The 25,160-nt window shown below is 37.7% G+C and overlaps 1 non-coding gene across 1 annotated transcript; it reads right to left on the bottom strand.

Annotated features, from left to right (window-relative positions):
• Nucleotides 1-251: 251 nt before the first annotated feature.
• TRNAS-GGA lies at nt 252-338 on the bottom strand. Its single transcript has one exon. It is a non-coding gene; the product is annotated as a tRNA-Ser (tRNA).
• Between the last annotated feature and the right edge of the window lie 24,822 nt (nt 339-25,160).

The raw sequence follows: 25,160 nt of genomic DNA, 5'->3' as shown, positions 1-25,160 counted from the left end.
TTTTGTATTTATCAATTTTTTGTTTAAATTGATTTTTTTTTTGTTCATTAAGATAATTCCAAGGATTATCAAATTCATCATAAGAAATTTTTTCTGAATTATAGTACGGAATCACCTCCAAAAATCTCGGTTAGAGCAAGCATATGCCAAACGTGAATACCATTGGAAGCCCCTAGTAAAACACCTGGTAAAGAGACCCAAATTGTTATTTGATTTGATACATTATGGTCAGTAACATTGTTGAATTAGTATGAAAAGAGAGGGATTCGAACCCTCGGTAAACAAAAGCCTACATAGCAGTTCCAATGCTACGCCTTCAACCACTCGGCCATCTCTCCTACATAATGATTATGGCCCAGAAATCGAGTTAATAGTGAGTCATTCATATTCAATTTATTTTTGATAAGCAACAAACATAAAATTCTTTAGAGATATTACAATATGTTCCCTATGGTAACTGGGTTCATGAATTATGGTCAATAAACAGTACAAGCTGCAAGGTACATTGGTCAGGGTTTCATGATTACTTTATCCCAGACGCAGGAGGAGTTCAACGAGCCTAATTCTAATTGTTTTGTTCCGAAGCAAACCACGGGTGAAGGGATTGGCTAGTCCAAGATGTTGAACAACAAAGTTTGATTTTGGAAAAACACCATCATTATGGAAACGTACACGCAGTAGAAAAATTACGCCAGTCCATTGAGATATGGTATGCTATAACTTTTCTTCGGAACACATTGATTAATCAAAGAGAGATTCAACAATTAAAAGAAAGATCGATTCTTTGGGATGCATGCGTCCAAGAAGTAGGATAAGGTGTTATGTGGCAACCATGTTCATGCGGCGAAAGCTAATGAGCGGGTTATGGAGGTCTAGGCAGGCATACGCTTCTCGGAAATATCGCAGATACACCGCATACGTCCTAAAGTTAGGTTAACGTGTGTGTAGCATGATTGCATGGCTTGCGTTGACTAAGGTTGCCCTTGCGGTCACTCTTAAGGGTTGCAATAAAAACATCTCCGCATTTTATCTATTATCCCATTCATTTGTTTCATGTCAAGAGTTGTCGTGTCTCTACCTCTCATGCATATTCTCATTGCATTATCTGTTAGTTAGGAATAGGAGTAGGATTAACTTAGAAACCCCTCCATCATTCTTTTATTTAAATCGCCGCATGCACAATCACCACATTCATTTTGCTACAAGTCCCTGTGTTCGACCTCGGATCACCCGAGAAACTTGCATTCGCGTTATACTTGGCGCAAGCACAAGAAAATTTATGACAGGACGCATGATCGTCACATACATTTGTTGGCGCATATTCATTCCAACGCATGACCATCGACGCATGACTATCAATGCATATCTTAAGAACATGCATTGCATATTGCATCCACGAGATTTTAGTTATTGAATAATTTGGCTTCTAATTTCCCGTCACCAAATAGCCCATAATCAATTTTTCATGGATATACTAGATTATTCTTTTTGCATTGAGAAGATGATTAGATTTGGGACAAGATTGATATTTGGCACACACTCCAACTGCAAAGACAATATCAAGTCTACTAGTAGTAAGGTATAACAAGCTTCCAATAATGCTTCTATATAAGCCCTCATCAACACTATTTTCATTTGCTTCTTTGGACATTTTAGTGTGAGTGAAAGTTGCAGTTATTTACTTTGAGAAATAAATATGCCTTCTTCTAGTTGTTTGATTTGGAACTCTAGAAAGTAGGTAAGTTCACCTACCATACTCATCTCAAACTTTTTTTCCCCTTTTTTTTCTACAAAGAGATCAAGCATCATCTGAGACATCCCATTAAAAACAATATCATCGACATGGATCTGAACAATAACAAAATTCTTGTTAGATTTTTTTTTACAAATGGTGTTTTATCGAATCCTCCTCTACTATAGCCATTCTCAACAAGAAACTGAGTCATTCGTTCATACCAGGCCCTAGCTACCTATTTGAAATTGTAGAAAGTCATTTTATGTTTATACACATGATTGGATTGTGGGGGATTAATGAACCCTTTTGGTTGCTCAACATACACTTCCTCATTCAAATACCCATTTAAGAAGGCATTCTTCACATCCATCTGAAACAACTTGAATTTCATTAAGCATGAGACATCCAGAAGAAGTTTAATAGCTTCTAGTGGATCCATAGGGGCAAATGTTTCATGAAGATCTACGCTTCAATCTAAGTATATCCCTGAGCAATTAATCGGGCTATATTCCTAGTGAAATTTCCTTTCTCATCAGATTTTTTTTTTTTTTTTTTTTTTTTGAAAATCCACTTTGTCCCTATAATATTAGTGTTTTCTAGACAAGGAACAACGGTCCAAACATAATTTCTAACAGATTGACTAAGTTCCTCATGCATGGTGTTCACTCAACACTAATCAATAAGAACTTCCTTGACATTCTTCGGTTCAATAGGAGAGGTAAACAGATGTTACTCTGTTGGGATTGATGTCCTAATTCTTCCGGAGTCTCGTAGTTTGTAAACGGTACACATTGTTATGAATAAAATAAGAGTTATTTTATTTGGCATTTACTCATATCCAATAAACAAAGCTTCATGGTTATTATATGTAAACTTAAGCATGTATATGAGATATACAAGTGGATCATGCCTTAAGTGATAACCTAAAAAGGTCTGTAGTATAAGGATTAAGGAGGGATACCTGATCCTGGTAACACTGCGGATACGACCCGCTTTGTAGAGGTTTATAAGTGTTGTGAACTACTACAGATGGTAGATCCTGACCATTCATGTGGAGACATACGAGCGGGGGTGTCCTATACAAAGGGTCTGTATAAGATCGGACCACGAGATGAATTGTCTCTTTATATAACACCGTTGATACTTGAGACTTACATCTCACCTAAACGACCATAGTTGACATGACCTTAATCTTGAGTGTTTTGGGAACTTCTGCCTTTGAGGGTGTTCTTTGATTAGTATGGGTGAGAGTGGCCAAATTACCAACTCAACATGCCTACCTTTTTGGGGATTTGTCTAATTTAGGAGCTGAGAACTCAGTTACACAAGTTGGAATTCACTTCTTCCCCGAAGCAGGGGTAAGTAGACAGATTGCTCCTTTAATGGCTGATTCTAGTCTTGAACATAGTGGCTACAACTTCTCTTTGGAAGAGAGGACATCGTCATAGTAGGACTATGACTTATGTTCATTAAACGGATCAGTAGTACTTAAGGAGTTAGATGTAACTACAATGGTATAATGGTAATTGGCGCAACTGTACTTATGAATGATCTGTGAAGGGTTATCACACTATTGATTGGTTGATATGGACACAAAATATATCCGTAGTAAGGAGAGTGCAGTTGTCGGTCTTTAGTGGAGTGCCTGACAGTTAACGGATGGTAGATCCCGTGACTAAAGAGTTTAGTAAGTTATTCACGTACTGTTGGAGTTTCAAGCCACAGGTCCATAACGTTCCCTTGGTAGCTCAATGGATTGAAGTTGAGAATCAGTTATGGGAGTTGATTTGAAATGTTCAAATTGACAAGAGGAAATTCGATTATATATGATATTATCGGTGTGATATATGAGATATATCAGGTGAAGGATTAATGTAAATATGATTTACATTAAGTACCATAAAATAGAAAAAGAACTATGGTTTATATGTTTCATGAGATGAAATATTAAAACTATAAGTTATAAATATAATGTGGTAAGTTGATTATCATATATACTTATAATAATATTAATTATTGGATAATTATCTTTTTTTCTCTAATAACCAATTGAGTGGGAGGTTATTGGTGGTTTTATGGTAACCGTGAGATAAAAGGAAAAATGTTTTCCTAAATTTTGAAGAGTTTCTTAACTCGGAAAGAACTCACGGATTGCTGTCAAGTGAAATGTTTTCACTAAACGATAGCTGCTAGATAGACTAAATGATCGTGGAGTGTTACTATATGATAGTTTACTCAGCTGGTTGTAGCTAAACAATCGCAGGGCATTCTCTATACGATAGACTGCCTTATTCTACACAATTGAGCATTCGTCCATATGATAGACTCTTCTCATTTCCCACTTGCTCAATCGTCTACACGATTGTTCTTCCTCTAGTCTCTGCATCTAACCAAGTCCACACAGAGCCCACACTTTTGGATTCTCACACTGAAAATACCAAGGTAACTATTGTGGTGGTGTCCTCACTCAACTCAATTGAGTTCAAGGTTTCATAGGCCGTTTGTTGGGTTCATGATCTTGGAGATCGTTGAGTTCACGTTTGCTGTTGATCGTACTGTGTTGCGGTCGTTGTGTTTGAGCGTTCGTGTATTGCCGTCTTGGATACTGGTCGAGCATTCGTGATTGAGGGAATTTGAAGAATGAGTCTTCAAAGGTATGTATTTGTTATCCCTTGATTACCTAAAGCATGTTGTAATTTCGTAATGTGCATGACTTGTAAGTTTCCGTTTCTTAACTGTAATTGTTAGTGTTCAATATAGAATGGAATTTAGAACGATCATTCCACTGCTCATAGAAATCCTCATGTCTGATTTCATTCAATTGGTATCAGAGCCAGGTTGTTCTGATATTCCAAATTTCATTTCTGTTTTGAACTTCTTTTACAGTAGTGGTGGGTTTTCTTCATTGCGTTTAAATGTTAAATGCGTTTGTGGATGGATGTTGATGAATGTTTACAGGAGAATTGCCTCTGTTTAAAGCTTTCTTTACAATTACAAAGTGTTAATTTGTAAGGGTCTTTACATTTTTGGGCAAAATTAACATGCAATAAAGTTTGTAATTCAAAGTGTTTGAGTTGTCGAGTCGTTCATGATGAAGTTTCAAAGCATGGAGATGCGGTTCTCAGCGAGGAAGAAAAACAAGAGTTGGTCATATCATGTAGTCTAAGGTAAATGATCGTTGGGATTTGGCTAAACGATCGTGTAAATTTTTACGCGATCGTGTGGTATTTACTAAACAATCATTTAGCTAATGTTAAACGATGGGGTAAAGTGTTTGCTCTATCGCATAGCGTTGGTTGCTCGATCGCATGCACGCTAGAGGTAAACGATCGAGTGGTAGCATATAATGCTCACGTTTAATAAAAGGCGTGGGCACTAAACGATCGTGTAGTTAGCATGCCTCATCGCATAGTCACTGACTACATGATCATGCGATATACGATACTTTGGCGCTCGCTCAATGATCGTTTAGACGATTGTACTTCATCACATTGTTGTTGTTTAGACAATCGTTTAAGGTTTGCGTTGTGTTGTGCGCTGCATGATCACGTACCTTATGCTTCATTGCATAGTGAAGGCACATGATCGTTTAGCTCAGGAAGCTTAGGTAAACGATTGAGTAAAGTATTTACTCTTTCGTGTAGGTGATCACAAGGAGGATGGTACACGATCAGTGGAGACTATTTGTTTTTGTAATAGTTAGCTTTTATTTTTGAGGATTTGAGGCTAATTATCTTGGTTCATCAACTTTTGTTTAATATACATGAGATGTACGTGGTTTATATGGCATAGTGTATGACATATAGATTTGAAACCCACCTTAGGTTGTGCAATTATTCAGGAATCATGTATTATAAGTGTTATAATATGGCATGATGAAATTACAAGAAAGCATGCACGTGCATCATGAAATATAAGAGTTATATTTATACATGCAGTAAGCATATTCATGCATCATCTTTATATTATGAGCATTATAGTATAAGGGTGAATGGAAGCATGTGTGCTTGGTTCGTTGCTTATTTGTATAAGAGTTATATAAAATTAGTAATGAATGGACAATGCATGGAGCATGATACTTAGGCTAATTTATAAACGTTATGAATGCCTTGTATGTGTTTGCTTTGCATTGTGGATGGTATTAGTTGTTTATGTTATAAGAGTTATAATAGAAATTAGAACTAAAATCGATAAGAAAGAGTTGCATGTGAACTTAGTCAAACTCATGTTTTAAAAGGGTTTTAAAATTGGATGGAGATAGACCTAAGTTTAAGGTTCTAATGGGATTAGCAACCTAAGTTTAATCTTTTTAAATCGGTTTAATAGGATTAAATTGATGGGCATAAAAGATTAAAATTGTATTAAATCTATCTATAAGGAACCTTTTGTCTAAGACGGGTTCTTGCTAGGCTGGGATACTTAAGCTGACGGAAATAGAACACCCCTACCTGGGAACCTACCTGGAAAGGCGAATTAGATAGATTTTCTGCAAGCATGCGACAGTTGGTCAAAGACTCTGTTAAAGAGTTTAATGAATGATGATCAAAAGTTGTTCAACTATCCAAGGTAAAATTACTCTTGGGCAAACCTAAAAAGTTAATTAGTTAAAATCCTTAGCCGTGTTTTTTCTAAGTAAACTAAACCCCAGGTCATAAAATACTCAGTAGGAGGAAGAGGTATATATGATATGTCAATAATTCCACTCACGTTTCTCCCTGAATGTTCACGTCGTGAGATTCATGCTTTGCCTCATGGTGTCTTGGGAGCATCCCCCTTTGGATGGTGTTTGCATGAGTCAATATCAAGGTGGACAGAGAGAGTGTTTATAGTAAGTGGGTGAAATGTGTGTGTCATGTTGGGGTTGATGCCCTAAAGTCTTATGTCCTGTAGTTTGTAAACAGTTTGTATGTGAAGGAAATCGACACTCGAGATTTCTATGAGCAACGGAAGCAAGACTATTCAAAATTACAATCATGAATCAACATATATTTACAGTTGACTTCCATACAAGCGGTTATGCAAATAATACAGAGAAATTAGAGCATGAACATCAAATGTATAGAGGGAAAAATTGTACTAACAATGGCAGAAGCGTCTCCACGCTCCGATGCACACTCTGATCGAACAACCGCAACCATGAGCGCTCGATCTATACGACCGCAACACTGCACGAACACAACACAAACACTTCGCGTACGTCCTCAACGATCTCCTTGGTCAAGATCTCCTTTGCAACACGAACGAACACTACGCTTGTCTTCAGCAACACAAACGGCCTCCATAAAACCTCGATGATGTCGAGTTCAGTATGACACCACCAACAAGGCGACCTTGGTATTCTTGGTATGAGAATCGAAAGGGTGGGCTCTGTTCGGACTTGGTATGAGGCAGACAAACCGAGGAAACAACGATCGCGTACACAATTGGGCAAGTGGAAGAAGTCGGAGACCTATCATATAGGTCGATGGTCAATCCTTTAGATAAAGCTATGTGATCGTTTAGCTCTATCGTTTAGCTCGATCGATTCTACACGATCGTTTACATTGGGCCAACTATCATTTAGCAAAGCTATGCGATCGTTTAGTAAATACTGCACGATTGTTTATCTAGCACCTGCATGATCGTTTACCTGGCCCAGTCGTCGTTTAGTAAATCCGTATTTACTTGACGACTTTTGTGAGTTTCTTTTCGCTAGAGAGAAAACTCAAATTCTTTTCAAAACTTTTGTGAAAAACTTCTTCTTTCAAAATAGGAAACCACTTTCCTTTAAACTCACGGTTACCATGGTCAATAACCACCCACTACATTTGGTTATTTAAAAGAAAAATTATTAATTATCTAATAATTAATATTATTATAAATATAAATGATAACCAACTTATTATACTATATTTAGAACCTATAGTTTTAATATTTCATCTCATCAAACATATAAACCATAGTTCTTTTTCTATTCCATGGTACTTAATGTAAATCTCATTTACATCAATCCTCCACTAGATGTATCACACACATCATATCGATTATATGATAATAATAAAAATACCTCTTTTCAATTTGAACATTTCAAATCAACACCAAGAACTTGATCTTTCAACATAAATCCAAGCTACCAAGGGGACCTCATGGACCTGTAGATCCGAAGCTTCAATAGTACGTGAATAACTGACTAAACTCTTTAGTCACGGGATCCACCATTCGTTAATTGCCAGACACTCCACTAAAGACTGACAACTGAAATGTTTCCACTACAGACATATTATGTGTCCATCTTAACCAATCAGTAGTGCTACAACCCTTCATAGATCGCTCGTAAGTACAGCTGGGCCAATAACCGTTATGCCCTTGTAGTTACATCTGTCTCCTTAAGTACCACTGATCCCTCTAATGAACATGAATCATAGTCTTACTATGACTGAGTCTTCTCTTCCAAAGAGAAGCTGTGGTCACTATGTTCAAGCCTCGGAATCAGCCCTTAAGGGAGCAATCTCTCTACTTATCCCTGCTTCGAGAAAGGAGTGAATTCCATATTGTGGATTGAGTTCCCAGCTCCCAGATCAGACAAGTCCTCGAAAAGGTAGGCGTGTTGAGTTGGCAATCTTGCCACTCTCACCCATACTAATCAAAGGATCACCCTCAAAGGCAGAAGTTCACAAAACACTCAGGATTAAGGTCGTGTCACCTATGGTCATTTAGGTGAGATGCAAGTCTCTAGTATCAATGGCGTTATATACAAAGTCTAGTTATCTCGTGGTCCAGGTCTTATACAAGCTCTTTGTATAGGACACCCTTGCTCCACGTCTCCACACAAATGGTTAGGTTCAACCATCTGTAGTAGTTTACAACACTTGCAAACCTCTACAAAGCGAGCCATATCCGTAGTGTCACCAGGATCAGGTATTCCACCTTAATCCTTATACTACAAACCGATTTAGGTTATCATTTAAGGCATGATCCATTTGTATATCACATATACATGCTTCAGTTCACATAAGATAACTAAGGAGCTTTGTTTATTGGATATGAGTAAATTCTAGAATTAAATAACACTTATTTTATTCATTGAACAATGTGTATCTTTACAAAACAACGAAACTTCCGGGAGAATTAGGACACCAATCCCAATAATCTCCCACTTGTTCTAATGATTCGGGAGACTAATGTACAATACAATATAAAAATGTATAATATACAATAAACTAGGGCATACCCCAGTATCATCTCCCACTTGCCATAGACAAGATGCCACATGTCCCGCAGACCCAGACTCTCTAGGTGACCCTCGAACACGTTAGCTGTGAGGGCCATTGTAAATGGATCAGCAACGTTGTAAGGATTAGATCCTTAGCTTTAAACACAAGCATGTAGTCCTTCGTTCTCTGAAGATACTTGAGGAACAACTTGACCCATTCATCTTTGTCAACATCCTCTATTGCTTTCTTAAAAGACAACAGATTCTCGACCCCATCATTCGTAATGACATTTTGGGCTTCAATCAAACCCATGTAGTGATCCGGTGGGTTCATAACCCTCCCACTACGTCGAGGCAGTCTCAACTCTTGAGCTGGTTGACTAGACGTCTCAACCTCAACAACTCTTATTGATCTGTCGGCCTGTTCAACAACTCTTGTTGAACCCTCAGCAATCTCAGTCTTACTAGAGATCTCACATAAAAGAGCTTACTTCGTGGCTTATTATCCCTCATTTGATCTTCTTTCAAGAAGATAACATTAGTGGAAACAATCACTTTGTTCTGAATTCGATCATAGAAGTATCCTCCTCTCATTTCCATGGGGTAGCCCACAAAAAGGCAAACCTTCGAACGTGGTTCCAACTTCTTTTGGTTAGTCACTAGCACATGTGTTGGACAACCCCAAATCCTAATGTGGCGTAAACTACCTTTACGGCCTCTAAATAACTCAAAAGGTGTTTCAGAAACATTTTTCGAGGGAACGTTGTTCAGGATATAACATGCAGTCTACACTGCATAACCCAAAAATAAGTCTAGAAGGTGAGCATAACTCATCATAGACCGAACCATGTGCAACAAGGTCTTATTTCTCCTTTCTGATACACCATTCTGCTGAGGTGTACCAGGGGCCGAGAGTTGGGACGCAATCCCATGTTTTATCATATAGTTCTAGAATTGGAGGTCCATATACTCTTTACCACGATCAGATTGTAGTGTTTTTATCTTCTTGCCTAACAAGTTTTCAACTTCAGCCTTATACTCCTTGAACTTGTCAAGGGCTTCAAACTTACGTTGCATTAGGAAGAGATACCCAAACCTTGAATAATCATCTATGAAAAAGATGAAATATTCATACCCACCTCGAGCCCTAACATTCATCGAACCACAGAGGTCTAAATGTACAAGCTCCAAGGCTTCCTTGGCTTTGTAACCTTTTCCAGTAAAAGGTTGTTTGGTCATCTTGCCTTCAAGGCATGATTGATATACCAACAAGGAATTTTCTTCTAAACTCTTTAGAAGTCCACTTTTTACCAACTTCTCAATTCTATTGAGGTATATGTGACCTAACCTTAGATGCCAAAGATGGGCATTTTCCTTTGGAGAAACCTTTGGTCTTTTAGCTGTTGTTGTCGTACTGAACATTTCAGTGTAAACAAGTCTTTTATGACTAACGACCTTAGTACATATAAGTTATTTTCCATCGAACTAGAACTAATCTTTATTCCATTCTTGAAAATAAACACTTTATTCTCAGAAAAAAGAGACGGTATAGCCTTGTTCAATGAGACAAGAAACAGAGATTAAGTTCCTCTTAATATGAGGAACTACAAAAACATTATCCAGTAACAGATAACGTTTCTTATCAACAAATAACTTCAGCCTGCCTACTCAAAGAGTCATCTCTCCATGTGACAACGTTTTTCAGGAACTAAATCCTTGGTAAGAGGAACTGGCATGATTGGTAGCACCTGAATCAAAGATCCAAGTAGAATCATCATTCTCTACCAGACATGTCTCCAAGACTAATAAATCATATTTATTGTATTGCCTCCTCTTTTGGAGAGTAGTGGGATGGAGGTCGTTTTCCACGAAATTCGTTTCACACGATTCTTTCCACTGTAATAAATCGGTCATTTTTGAAAGCTTTAAACAAAAATACTAACGAGTTGCTGAAAAGAAAAACACATTGACCTACGTTAGGTTTTAAGCAAATATCCGTTGTAAAACAAAACAACATCCAATAAGGTTTTAGCAAAACTAACATGAACCCCATGTGTCATCTAGTTTCGCAATGACGCTTCAAAGGTTTAGGAAAAAAGCCGCCGAAGGGAGGTCAATTATCCCTCCTCTGAATTGAGAAGATCTCAATAAGTCATTAATACCAGAACAACTCTTGTTCCTATAATGACTAGCCATCATTGATTTGGCTAAGAGATCATTAACTTACTTAACAATCTCCCGTAAGTTTGACCTACCATTTTAAGCCCTAAAGGTCCGTCCTAAAAGGCCAATCCGATTGGGGAAAAACCTAAAGTGACCCTATCCATTTCTGGAGTTCACCTTGATATTGACCAATTGCACAAAACCCATCCGAAGGGGGTCGCTCTGAATGCGACACGAGGGCGTACAAAATGATCTCACGGTGTGAACGATGATAGAGACCACAGGACGTGTTGGCACACACCCTTCACCCACTTACTATAAACACTCTCTCCGTTCACCTTGATATTGATTTATACAAACACCATCCGAAGGGAGATGTATCCTGTGGCATCTCGAGGCCAAGCATGAATCTCAGGTGTGAACATACAGGGAGAAACGTGAGTGGAATCATAGACATATCTGATACGCGTCCTCCTCCCACTGAGTATTTTTCAACCTAGGGTTTAGTTTACTTAGAAAAAACACGGCTAAGGATTTTAACTAAGTGACTTTTAGGTTTTCCCAAGAGTAACTTTTACATTGGATAGTTGAACAACTTTTGATCATCATCCATTAAACTCTTTAACAAAGTCTTTGACCAAAACATCACATGCTTGTTGAAAATCTATCTAACTCACTTTTCCAGGTACGTTCCTAGATAGGGGTGTTACGTTTTCGTCAACTTAAGAACCCCAGCCTAGCCAGAACCCACCTTAGACAAAAGGTCCCTTATAGATAGGTTTACAAAAAATTTAATCTTTTATGCCAACCAATTTAATTCTATTAAACTGATTTTAAAAGATTAATCTAGGTTACTAAACTCTTTAGAACCATTGAACTTAGGTCTATCTCAATCGAATTTTAAAACCCTTTTAAAAACTTGAGTTCACTCTAAGTCCGCATATAACTCTGAATTATTGATTTAGGTCTAATTTCCTTTATAACACTTATAAACGGAGACAACCACAATGCTAAGCTAACACATGCAAGGCATTCATAACGATTATAAACAGCCTAAGTGTAATGCTCAATGCATTGTCCATTCATTGCTACTTCTTTTATATAACACTTATACAAAACAGAAATGAAACAAGCAAAACATGCTTCCATTCACCCTTAGACTATAACAATTATAATAAAAGGATGATGCATGATAATGCTCAATGCATTTAAAATATAACTTTTATATTTCATGATGCATGCACATGTTTTCAAGTAATTTCATCATGCAATATTATAACTTTTATAATACATAATGCATGAATAATTGCACAACCTAAGGTGGGTTTTTAACTATATGAAAAACACTTTGACATATAATAACCATACATCACATGTATAAGCAATAAAAGTTGATGAACCGGGTAAAATTGCCTTAAAAACACAAAAGAGAAGCTAACTATTATAAAGACAAGGAGTCTCCAGTTTAAACAGGCGAACCGGGTCTTGAACCACTCGGCAAAGCATCGCTTCTCCAACCATCCATCGTGTACTAAACACCCCATGATCGTCTACATGATAAAACAAACTCTTTACTCTATCGTTTACCAGTGCTCCAGAGTTAAACGATCGTTTAGCATTCACTATACGATTGTCTAGTAAAATCCAAACGGTCGTTGAGCTTTTACTAACGATCGTGTACCTTTACTAAGCAATGAAGCCTGAAGTACACGATCGCTTAGCATGCTCTGCACGACGCCCACTTCCGTGATCGTCTAAGCGACTACAATGCCACGAAGCACCATTGCCTAAGCGATCGCTTAGCTAACGTCTCCATATCGTATATGTGCGGTCACAAAGGTAGTAAGTAACCATGAAACTTGTTAACTATACGATTGTCTAGTGCGTGCCTTCTACTAAATGATGAGCATCGCATGCTCCCACTACGATCGCCTACCTCCAGCACCTACACAATCGCGTAACCAACGCTACACGATAAGGTAAACGATTTACCCCATCATTTAGCATTAGCTAAACGATCGATTAGAAAATACTATACGATCGTCTAGAAAGAAAAATCTAAATGATCACTTAGTGAAATCCCAACGATCGTTTACTTGAGGCTACACGATCCGACCAATGCTTGGCCTTCTTCTTCATTGAGAATTGTATCGCCATGTGCCGAAGCTTCATCACGAACGACTCGGTGAACTTGAACTTTTCGAATTACAGACTCGATTGTAATTGAAGGAAATCGACTCTCTAGATTTCCATGAGCAGCGTAAGCAAGAATATTCCAAATTACAATCATGAATCAACATATATTTACAGTTGAATTCCATACAAGTGGTTATACAAATAATACAGAGAAATTACAGCATGAACATCAAATGTTCAGAGGGAAAAACTGTACTAACAATGGCAGAAGCGTCTTCACGCTTCGATGCGCACTATGATCGAACAGCTGCAACCACGAGCGCTCGATCTACACGATCGCAACACTGCACGAACACAACATAAACACTTCGCGCTCATCCTCAACGATCTCCTCGGTCAAGATCTCCTCCACAACACGAACGAACATTTGTAAAGATTTATCGTACTCATGATTGGTTATATCCGATGGACACAGAAATATATCTGTGGTAAGAAGAGTTCAGCTGCCGGTCTTTAGTGGAATGCCTGACAGTTAACGGATGGTGAATCTCGTGGCTAAATAGTATAATCAGCTACTCAATTACCATTGGAGCTTCGAGCTATAGGTTTATAAGGTCCCATTGGTAGCTTGAATAAAAGTTGAGAGTCAGTTTTTGGGTCAGTTTGAAATGTTCAAATTGACAAGAGGGAGTTCGATTATATATGATATAATTGAACTGGTTAATTATATATGATATAGTTGACTAAATGTATGAGATACATTATTTTGGAGGAATTTGGATATAAATATGATTTATATCAAGTAGAGGAGAAAACACTATAGTAGATATATGATATCAAACTATAGCTTAAGAATATAATATGATTATATTCATTATTTAATTAATTAGATGGTTATGAGATAATTGGCCGAGTATTTCTCTGGATTCGTGCGAAAATGGAAAGTTCGATTCAGTTCTTGTAACTGAAGAATAAAAATGAAAATTGTTTTCATTTTTACATGACACAAAAGAGACATGCAAAATTTGCTCACGGTGTGAAAGTATACGATCACTTAGCGTTAAGAGCCTATACGATAGCACCCGCCTTCTTAAACGATCGCACCTGCATTACTAAACGATCACCCACGATTTCTTAAACGATCGCTTAGCGCGCTGAGCAGAACTAAACGATGGCTTACCTTTTGATAGACGATCGCTTAGCTAAACCTATATGATCGTGTACCCCGGTCTAAATGATCAAGCACACCTAACTATACAATAGTCTTCTACTATCTCCAACTTATTTGTTCGTACTACACGATCATTTTTCCTCCTCACCTCTAAAAATTCCATCCAAGCCCACCCTTTGGATTCTCACTCCGAGAATACCGAGCGCTTCGTGTGGTGGTGTCGTCCCCGGTTGCTATTTTTTCTTGTGCTGTTGATTGTGTAGACGACCATGGTGCTGCTAGGCGACTGCTTCCTAGACGATAAAAAGCGTGAGGAGTTCGCTTCCGTTCGATCGAGTTCGATTGAAGACAGTCTTCAACTTGTACGTTCTCTCGGTCTTTTGCATTAAATTGTTAAAGCATGCCAGTAATTAGTGTTTTAATGCATATTTTCATGTTAGAATGTATGTGCGGTAATTCTATCACAATGAAATCGGAGAGACTTGCTTCCACTCATAGGTATTCTTGTGTATGAGTTCCTTCAACCAACATGTCCTGCGATCTCCTTCATTGGTTTGCACCGTGAGATCATTCTTATACTCCCTCGTGGCACCTTGGGAGCGTCCTCTTTTGGATGGGTTTATTGCAGTTGGTCAATATCAAGGTGAACTCCAGAAATGGATAGGGTCACTTTAGTTCATGCCCCAATCGGAATTTTTCCCTTCGGATTGGCTAGTTGGTGCAAAACTCTAGGGCCTAAAATGACGGGTCACACTTACAGGAAATTGTTAAGTAAGTTAATGATTTATTGACCAAATCAATGATAGCTAGTCATTATAGGAGCAATAGTTGTTATAGTATTAATGTCTGGTTGAGAATTTCTTAATTCAGAGGAGGGATAAATTGACCACCCCTCGGCGAATTTTGTCCTAAACCTTTGAAATGTCATTGCGAAACTAGATGTCACATAGGGATCATGTTAGTTTTGCTAAACCGCATTGGATGTTGTATGTTTTCAATGAGTATTTGCTTAAAACTTAACGTAGGTCAATGTGTTTTTGTTTTCAGCAACATATTTGATTTTCTGTTAAATGCCTCTAGTTTGACCGATTTCATACAGTGGAAAGAGGCCGTTAAAACGTTTTTCTTGGTAAACGACCTCGAGTTTGTCATGGTTTAGAAGTGTCCTCAAGTTCTGACCCTTGATGCACCGTGAAGTGTTCGTAATGCATATGGGGTGTGGATGAAAGCTAATTCATTGGCTCCAATTCACATATTGGCTAGCATACCTGATGTTTTGGCCAAAAGGGTTGAGAATATGGTCATTGCACGTGAGATCATGGACTCGTTGCAAGAATTGTTTGAACGTCAATTCTTACTTTTGAGCTTAGAGGGATGAATGACAAAACCAATAGATAGAGATACCCGTATCTTGAATAATCATCTATGAAAGAGATGAAATATTCATACCCACCTCGAGCTCTAACATTCATCAAACCAGTAAGGTCTGAATGTACAAGCTCCAAGGCTTCCTTGGCTCTATAACACTTTCCAGTAAAAGGTCGCTTTGTTATATTGCCTTCGAGGCATGATACACATACCAGCAAGGAGTTTTCTTCCAAACTCTTTACAATTCTTTGTAAGAGGAACTGACATGATTGGTAGCACCCGAATCAAAGATCCAGACAGAATCATCATTCTCTACCAAACACGTCTGCAAGACTAATAAATCAGATTTACTGTCTTTCCTCCTCTTTTAGAAAGTAGTGGGATCAGTGTCAGAACAACTGACACTATTGGTTTTGTCATCCATCCCTTTATGCTCGAAAAGTAAGAACTGACGTTCAAACAAATCCTGCAACGAGTCCATGATCTCGCGTGCAATGACCATGTTCTCAACCCTTTTGGTCAAAACATCAGGTATGTTAGCCAAAATGTGAAGTCGGGCCAACGAATTAGCCTTCATCCACAACTCATATGCATTACGAACACTTCGTAGTGCATCAAGGGTCTGGACTTGAGGACATTCCTCAACCATGATAAATTCGAGGTCGTTTGCCACGAAATATGTCTTACACGATTCTTTCCACTGTATGTAATCGGTCATATTAAAAGCTCTAAACGAAAAATACTAACGAGTTACTGAAAAGAAAAACACATTAACCTATGTTAGGTTATAAGTAAATACACGTTGTAAAACAAACAACATCCAATAAGGTTTTAGCAAAACTAATATGAACCCCATTTGACATCTTGTTTTGCAATAACGCTTCAAAGGTTTAGGACAAAAGTCAACTAAAGGAAGTCAATTATCCCTCATCTGAATTGAGAAGTTCTCAACCTGTCATTAATACCAGAACAACTCTTGTTCCTATAACGACTAGCCATCATTGATTTGGTCAAGAGATCATTAACTTACTTAACAATCTCCTGTAAGTGTGATCCACAATTTTATGCCCTAGAGATCCACCCCAAACAGCCAATCTGAAGGGAAAAAAATCCGATTGGGGCAAAACCTAAAGTGACCCTATCCATTTCTGGAGTTAATGTTGATCTTGACGAACTACACAAAATCCATCTGAAGAGGGACACTCTCAGGGCGCCACGAGGGAGTACAAAATGATCTCACGGTGTGAACCAATGATAGAGACCATAGGACGTGTTGACATACAACCTTGGGTGGAGAAACCAACCAAATTTTGCGTGGAAAAATCAACAACAAAACTTCCAACTAATGATGCAGAGAGAAGGGCCACCTAGATTTTTCCCGCAAACAAACGGTCCAGCGCATAGCCAAGCTAGCTGCTAACAAACATCGTATTCGTCGTCCTTAGAGAGCTTGCTGAAGCAGTACATTGAGAAAAACGAATCAGTGCTTCAGAATCAAGCTACATCCATTAGAAATCTCGAAATTCAGCTAGGACAAATTGCGAGTGAGCTGAAAAATAGACCATAAGGAGCGTTGCCGAACTCAACTAAGCTTCCTCGTAATGCTGGGGGTACCAGGAAGGAATAATGCTTAGCAGTTTCCATGCTAAGCAACAACATGACTGAGGAAGTAAGGGAGGAACCCATTGCGACCAACTTGAATGTGGTAACAACCAAGGACCCATTGACCTATAGTTCAAAAAAGCCCGAGAAAATGAACCCCGAAGAGGCGTTCACCCTCAAGCCTTCAGAATTGAATTAGAAGAAGTCCAGCTACCACCAGCTCCACAAAGATTGAAAGAAAAACAAAATGATGAAGAAAAGATCACAATAGTGGCCGCAACGCAAAATGCTATGATCCCACCTAAAATGGGCGACCCAGGAATCTTCACGATACCATGCTCTATTGGAGGGGCCTACAGTGGCAAGGTACTATGCGATCTTGGGGCGAGTATAAACGTAATACCGCTATCAATATTTAAGCAATTGAATATCGGCATACTCACGCCCACGAAAGAAACTCTCCTACTTGCGGACAGATTCTGAATATATCCTGAAGGAGAGTTGAAAAATGTTGCAATCTCAATTGATAAATTCATCTTGTCGGCAGACTTCGTCATTTAGATTGTAAAGTGGATGAAGATGCGCCCATCATATTGAGACGACCATTCCTTTCGACCGGTCGCGCTCAAATTGATGTGCGCAAGGGGGAAATTGTATTGAACATTCACGGGGAAAAGCTCCGAATTAAGGCAGTAAGGCTCCCAGAGGACAAAGAAAAGAATGAAAAGCCACCATGGATGTGAAAAGACTAGCTTGGAATAAGCAGTCCCTGAGTTATTAAGCGAATCAACCTCATCAGGGACGTAACTCTTTTTAATATCCTTTCTTTACATCATTACTTCATAAACTTTCATCATCATAGTATTATCAATTATCACACATCTAGTTTGCTTTCTTATTCTTATTCTACAAAAAAAAAAAAATAATAGTAATAATAATAATAATAAAAAGCGATTGTACTAAAAGATTGCGATAAATGATTTTGTTTAAAATAAGTTGACCCTCTCAATGTTTTCTATGCAACGACCACGACAAACGATTGCGGAGGCGCTACACGATGAAGCAACTTATATTATTCTGTCACCGTAATCCAAAGAAGATAGATCGTTGCGAAGATGGATGCATCAGCGACAATGCAAATTTGGGGGGTTCTATTCTTCCTTCACTCTATTTCAAATTTTACACTATCGCATCGCATTTTAGTTTTTAAAGGTTTTTTCATCGCATCCTCTTTGATTACCGCAATCATTTAATATTGATAAATTTAGTAAGTTACCGCATGCTATCTTTTTGCCAATTATGATTTCAATGATGAAAAACATGCTTCTATTTTTTTTATATATACTAGAATCAACTTAATCTTAGAAAGTCACCTTATGAAATATTTCTAAAAGTTAGAGGTCTGTTAGTTTTCTTTCAAACTCTCTTTACGAAGCTTTCATAGAACATCGCATGACTTCTTTCAATCTTTTGGCAATAGGAACATTGCCGCATTTTAAATTTGGGGGTGAGGTATTTATTTGTTTTCGACCTTGATATTTTTAGCATTCAAAAAGCATTAAGAAAATAATACTAAAAATAAAAAATTTATATATATTTTGATAATAACAACTCCACTGTCAACGCAATGGAGAAATCCATGTTGATAAGAGTTAAAGTTGTGAAGGGCATTTTAAATTTAGGGATGTCCGCATGACACACGTGGGGGCAAGCCAAAATGAAAGTAAGTTGCCAGGATCAACGCACAAATAAATGACCGCGACTCCGCTGCAAAGTAGGTATGAGTTTAGTCTGAGAAAGAGCGCATTGCTCGTAGTTGGATGTCCGCATAACACACGTGGGGGTAAGCCAAAACGAAGGTAAGGAACTTGGATTAACGCAAGGTCAGAGAGAAAAAAAAATATAATGTCAAGAAATATGCAAGGATAAAAAATCATTTGACACCCCGATGGAAAAGTTTTCTTTTTGAAATAAATCATGCGATGTTCCGGAATTGAGTAAAGTCATTTTGAAGGTTAAGCTTGCGATCCTTAGGTCTTAGAAATATTTTAGGAAGAGACTTGAATAAGACTTAAGGAAATTTTGGTATATAGAAGCTGAATGAAGTACCCTTGAGAAATCTAGGAAAAGAACATTGCGGTCGACTTGCTAAAGGAAATCTTTAGCTTATGCTTGAGGACAAGCATTGTTTAAATTTAGAGGTGTGATAACGGGCAGAAATGCATGTTATCATAGTACTAAGTTCTTAAACAATGCTGACTTGTGTTGATAAAATATGTGAGATTGCGTCCAAAAAGCATTAACTTCATAACATTGTGGTCGCATGTGGTCATCGCATAGAAACAGTTGATTTTTGTATTTTTATGCAGAATATGCATCGACACAAGGTGAAAAGAGCGATCATAAGAAATCAGCGGATGAGCGTAGCATTGCCGCAAGGCCTTGCAGTGATTTGTGTTCGCAAACATCTGCTCAAGAAGGAATTCCGCATAGAGCCGGCGCAACTTGGTGGGCGCATCTGGTGAAAGGCATAATTAAACACGATGGGACAGAAAGCTGATGTCAGTCGAATCCTAATTAAGTTTACAGCCGCTAACGATAATAACTACATCCAACTTTTCGGTGACAAATATTCGGCGCATTAGTCAGAGAATTAAAGCCATCCCATCCGTGAAATCATAGGAGAGAAGCTGCCTTTCACTCCGAAGTTCTATAAATATCAAAGGCATCCTTCAGAAAAGGGGTTCCACCAGGTAACAATTTCGAGAGCTAGAGAATTTCCCTTAGATAGTTTAGCCTTACTCTTAGATTTTCTTTTGTTTTAAGGCGGAAGCGAGAGAAGGAGGTTGTGCCGACAGATTGTTCTGATAAGCTTGGGAGAGCACTGGAAGTTTCAAGATCGAAGAGAGGGTCGACTCCTGCGGAAGTAGAAATATCTTTTGAACCGAATAGAGATTACCAGTGTAAAAGCCTCGGTCAGCAAGGGATTGCTACCAGGCTTTTTACCTTTATATTCCATTGTTGTTTGTATTTAACTCATTTATAGAAATGGAATTTGCTTTTCTATATCTGTTCACTCTCTGTTATTTACGCATGAGTAGCTAAATTTGTTGAATGGGTTGAGAAGCACTTAGCTAGCTTAACTAGGGATCTTCATTCTATGTGATTATCTTGTATTATGTATTCTTCATTCGTCCATTAGAGATACTTGGGAGGGTAGTCTAAGGACAAGATCTAGACTTGGGAAGGTCAGATCAGAATCTAGGCTAGGGAGAGTCAGATTAGAACGCATAATCAAGAGATAGGAGCTTAGGAATAAGTATTGTTTGCTATCAACACATCGCATGCATCCTAGAGATAGGATATGATTGTGTGCGGTAACCTTGCCTTTATGCATCTTGCATCACTGCATAGGAAAATAGTAAAGACTTAGGAATAAGCTCTATGGACACTTTTGCATTCAACATATGTGTTCTAAACTTAGGAGCATCGCATTTGCATTGGAAAATGACTTGTTGTGCATGGTTGTAGCATGATCGCATAGTCTGACGCATTCCCAAGTAACGCTAGCTAAAGACCTTCTCAACCAATTCTTCCGCATACTCAGTACATCTATCACACAATCAGACTTTTCTCAAATTCGCCGCATTTGTCTATTTTCATTACCGCAAACAACAACTCCAACAACTTATTTATTTATTTGGTTATTGCAAAGTTTTCCTAAAAATTACCACTGCAACCTATTTTCCCAAGTCCCTGAGTTTGACCCTAGACTTACCAGGAAACTCAGTGGGGTTTACACTTGGATTCCGCTGAGAAAACTTGAGTGTTCAATGCAACTCCATCAACACATTTCATCCATAATTCCACATCATAAAAATAACGCATCAATAGGTTACCTTCTTCTACACGATTGAGCATTCGTCTATACGATAGACTCTTCTCATCCCACTTGCTCAATTGTCTACACGATTATTATTCCTCCAGTCTCTACCTTTGACCAAGTCCACACAGAGCCCACACTTCTAGATTCTCACACCGAGAATATCAAGGTAACCATTGTGGTGGTGTCCTCATTCAACTTGATTGAGTTCGAGGTTTCGGAGAAATGACCTGTAAGTTTCGTATTGTGCATGACCTATAAGTGGTGTCCTCACTCAAAGGTATGCATTTGTTATCCCTTGATTATCTAAAGCATGCTATAATTTCGTATTGTGCATGACCTGTAAGTTTTCGTTTCTTGACTGTAGTTGTTATTGTTCAATATTGAATGAAATTTGGAATGATCATTCCGCTGCTCATGGAAATCTTCATGTCTGATTTCCTTCATACTCATCATCTCAAAATAGTTAACTTTATCTTTTCTCCTTTTGGAGACACATTCTAAACTTTCTATTATACTAAAGGTGGGATGATTTTTACGAGCCTTGTTTGAGGGTTTCTTTTCACTGACTTCATGTTCTTCAAGCCATCCTCACTATTTTCATTCTGGTTTTAGAGCACTTGTCAAATGGCTTATCTCAAACATTTGAGTTAACAAAAGGTAACATGCTATTTTCTTCTTACTTAGGGATAGTAACAACACCATCCAACACATCGTTAATCACAAAATTTATCAATTCAATGACACATCGTGTACGTTTGTTGTACACGCGATAGACCCTACTATTTGCGGAGCAGCCCAAAAATACGCCTTCATTGGATTTAGAATCCCATTTTCTCCTCGTGTCCCTGTCTACTAAGATATAAAACCTCCTGCCGAATATATGAAAATTTTGACATTAGGTTTCTTCCCCTTCCATATTTCATAATTCGTGCTAGAGGAACCTGAACACAGAGCAATACGGTTGTGAATGTGGCAAGCAGTATTCATAGCCTCAACTTAGAAGAGAAATGACACATTTTTGGCATGGAGCATGGCTCTAGCCATCTCTTGAAAAGTTCGATTCTTTTGTTCAACAATCCTATTTTGCTGAGGAGTAATGGGGCTGAGAACTCAAGATAAATATTAGCAGAAGTGCAGAATGTTGGGTTTTATGTTCTAAAGTGGTTTGTAAACAATAAACTAATTCTATAAATCAATAAAGTTGTTATTGAAGTTTGATTCAATAAAGTTGTATTGAATATATGAATTTCTTATTTCATTTTAGAAATAAATCCAATAAACTAAAAGATCCATGACTATTACATGACTACTTGAACTTTATATGGGGATATAAAAGTGGATCAGGTTTGAGTAAATGGTCAAAATGGTCTATAGTATATGAATAAGGTTGGGTGCCTTATTCTGGTAACGTTATCGGATGCAGCCCACTCTGTAGTTGTTACAAAAAGTTGTAAAGTGCTACAGATGAAGTGATCCTAATTCGTACATCTGATGAAATGAGGAGTGGGGGCATCTTGTGCAATGAGTTTGCACAAGATCAGACCACGAAATAAGTCACTCTTACTTTATAACGTTGTTTACGATTTTAGACTAACTATTTCGCAACGATGACCTAGGTAAATTGACCTTAATCTTGAGCTAACTATGAGCCTCAACAGCGCCGACTCAATAAGCCTCTCATTTTAGGAGTAAGATCGGGTAGATAGCGAGGGACATAGGGTGCAAGATGGAATTTGCTCCTACCCGCTTTCAGGGATAGTAGAGAGATTGTTCCCTTAAATGCTGACTCCGGATCTTGAACAAGGGGCCCCACCCTCTCATTGACCTAAGAGGGACCCGGTTTGATGATCGGATCACAAACCAATTGTTCGTTAGATGATCAGTGGGACGTAAGGTACAAGAAGTAATCTTGGGTGTAAAACAGCCTTTTGAACTAAACGTTATTACGAACAACCTATGAAGGGTTAACTTACTAATTATGGTTATATTGAGTGGACACAATATATCTACAGCTAGGGGAGTACAACTACGGACTTTAGTAGATTGACCCTGTAGTTAACGAATGGGGGTTAATTCAGTGTAAAGAGTTTAACCGATTAATCTCGGATCATTGGAGCCCATGATCTGTAGGTCTACTAGGCCCTCCTACTAGCTCACAAACGGATTAGTTTTAGAGTTGTGTGAAAAGTTGATTTGAAACGTCCAAATTAGAATTAAGGGAATTAGTAATTATATGTGATATAATTACACGTTTAATTTTGGAATTAAACGAAATTGGAGAATCGATTAATATTTAAATATGATTTAAATATTAAATTCATGAGTCCATTCATGAAGGTGAAAAGGTGTTAAATTAATTTAATATTGAATATCAAATTAATTAGAATTGATTAAATTGTTTAATTAATTATTGATTATTATTTTTATTAGAAAAATTAATTTGAATTATTTTTTTTAAATTAATAAAATTTCAATTTTAATTATTAGAATTAAAACAGAAAAGAATTTTGATTTTGAAAATAAAAATTGAAATAAAAGGTATTGGAAATTTGGAAAATCCAAAAAGCGTTAGATTTTTCTACTCACTTCTTCAAGCACCTTACTCATACCTCATTACTTTCCATTCAAATTTCTTAAGCATGAGCTGTGATGCATGCAGGAAATTTAGTTGCATGAAAGTCATGCAATATAAAGATGGAATTTTGAGTTGAATGGGCAGGCAATTGTTGTTGAATTCTGAGAAATTAAAGGTTAAAGAAAATTGTTCTTTATAGTAAAACCAGAAAACCTTTCTCCTCCCCTTTCCCTAATGCAAGCTTGTTTTGAGTCGCACAACTAAATCTAAGAAACCAAGAGAATAGTAGGGAAGACCTTGTGGTGGTCACATCCAAAGGAAGGGAGGATTGCAGCTGGAGTTTGTGATTAAAGGTACTTCAAATGTTAGTGTTGAAACTCTGCTTTTAGTTTATGAGCATGCTGAGCTTGAAGCCAAAATTAATGAATAAGAATGCTTAATGATCATGTTTTGCTTCCTTAATCTAACACAGAACTCATTGAACTGAGGATTTTCAAATTATCGGCCATGATCACTTCTAATGCGAATCATATTCAATTTTTTTTCTTTGAACTTGAATGCACAGGGCTTGCAAAATAGTGAAGGTTTTAGATTTGTAATGAAGAAAGTGCACCAAGTGTATTTCAAGTAATCATCAATACATACAATATACCTTTTTCCACCAAGGCTTTCAGTTTGCATAAGACCCATAAGGTTCAAATGATGTAGTTCCAAAATGCGATTTGAGGTAGTATAATATATACTTGTTGATGAGGCACATGAACCTACTAGCTTGACAATCACCACAGATAGTGCCACTGGAGGGAGGCCAGTTATAGCGTTCTTTGACATATCTTTTTCAATTGTCTTCATGCTTATATGACTCAACTGTTTATACCACAAATTTGCCTCCTTTTGTTGGGATAGGTGACAAACTTGAGAAGAATCATTAGGAGACCATAAATAAAAATTATCAGAAGAGCGAGTACATGTCATAACAAGTTCTCTAGCATCATTTGTAATAATGCATCTATCTCTAGTGAAATTGATATTCAACCCTTGATTACATAATTGACTAATACTGATAAGATTAGCAGTAAGTTCTTCAACTAACATCACATCATTGAGAAAAGGGAAACTAGGAAAGTTCAGTTTGCCCTTTCGAATATTTTTTTTCAATAACTTCATCACCAAAAGTAACTCGTCTTGAGCTGACTAGTTTTAGATCTGAAATATAGCTCTTTTCTTTGGTCATGTGTCTAGAACTACCACTGTCAAAGAACCAGTTCTCCTTAGCAAAAGTTCTGAGGGAAGTTAATACGACATTACATTTATTTTGCACATCTTTGGTTC

This window comes from Benincasa hispida, chromosome 6 (genome assembly GCF_009727055.1).
Source record: "Benincasa hispida cultivar B227 chromosome 6, ASM972705v1, whole genome shotgun sequence".
Taxonomy (NCBI): Eukaryota; Viridiplantae; Streptophyta; class Magnoliopsida; order Cucurbitales; family Cucurbitaceae; genus Benincasa; species Benincasa hispida.
The sequence above is the reverse complement of the archived record's forward strand: the minus strand, read 5'-3'. Positions and strand labels throughout refer to the sequence as shown.